This window comes from Gekko japonicus, unplaced genomic scaffold (genome assembly GCF_001447785.1).
Source record: "Gekko japonicus isolate JY-2015 unplaced genomic scaffold, Gekko_japonicus_V1.1 scaffold421, whole genome shotgun sequence".
Classification (NCBI taxonomy): domain Eukaryota; kingdom Metazoa; phylum Chordata; class Lepidosauria; order Squamata; family Gekkonidae; genus Gekko; species Gekko japonicus.
In genome coordinates, this window is record NW_015164195.1 from 799,990 (window position 1) to 800,668 (window position 679).

A 679-nucleotide genomic window follows, 5' to 3' on the forward strand; every position below is an offset into this window, starting at 1 on the left:
CAAGAAACAACAAGCGGTGTCCTCTGTTCTGCAGTCGAGGAGGCAGGGACCCACAGTCTCTGGGAGACGGCCTCCTTTACCCTTGGCCCACGGGACTTCTGTACCTGTTCCCTCCCTTAACTCTGCTTCTGGGAGTGGTCCGCAAAATACTCAGAGACGCCGCAGACTGCATCTTAATAACCCCATGGTGGCCGAGACAACCTTGGTTTTCAACAGTCCTCGAGCTATCACAAGGAATGTACCATCAATTCCCTCCGGCTCAGGACCTCCTCCTCTCCGACTCCCCTCTTCTCCATCACTACATACCACAATTGAAACTTGCGGCATGGAGAATAACGGCTTCTCTGCCCGCGTAGTGAACGTTCTCTTGAATTCCAGGAAACCGACTACGCGGAGGTCCTACGATTATAAATGGCAAAGGTTCTGTTTTTCCCTAGCTGATGATGCCCCTTGAGCCACCTCGGTGGGACTCAAATGAGTTTTCCAATTCCTCCTCTCCCTAGCTGACACGGGACTTTCCCATTCATCGTTGAGAGTTTATTTGGCTGCCCTTTCGGCCTACCATGTTCCTGTTGATGGATGTACTTTGTTTTCACATCCAGTTTCAAAACGTTTTTTAAAAGGTTTATTGCATCTCTACCCTCCTGTCAAAACTCCAGTCGCTCCCTGGGACCTTCCT

The 679-nt window shown here is 50.5% G+C and overlaps 1 protein-coding gene across 1 annotated transcript in view; it reads left to right on the forward strand.

Moving 5' to 3' along the window:
• Positions 1–679, forward strand: part of LOC107107942 (probable helicase with zinc finger domain) — a 94,064-nt gene that overhangs the window by 60,486 nt on the left and 32,899 nt on the right. The window lies entirely within an intron of this gene.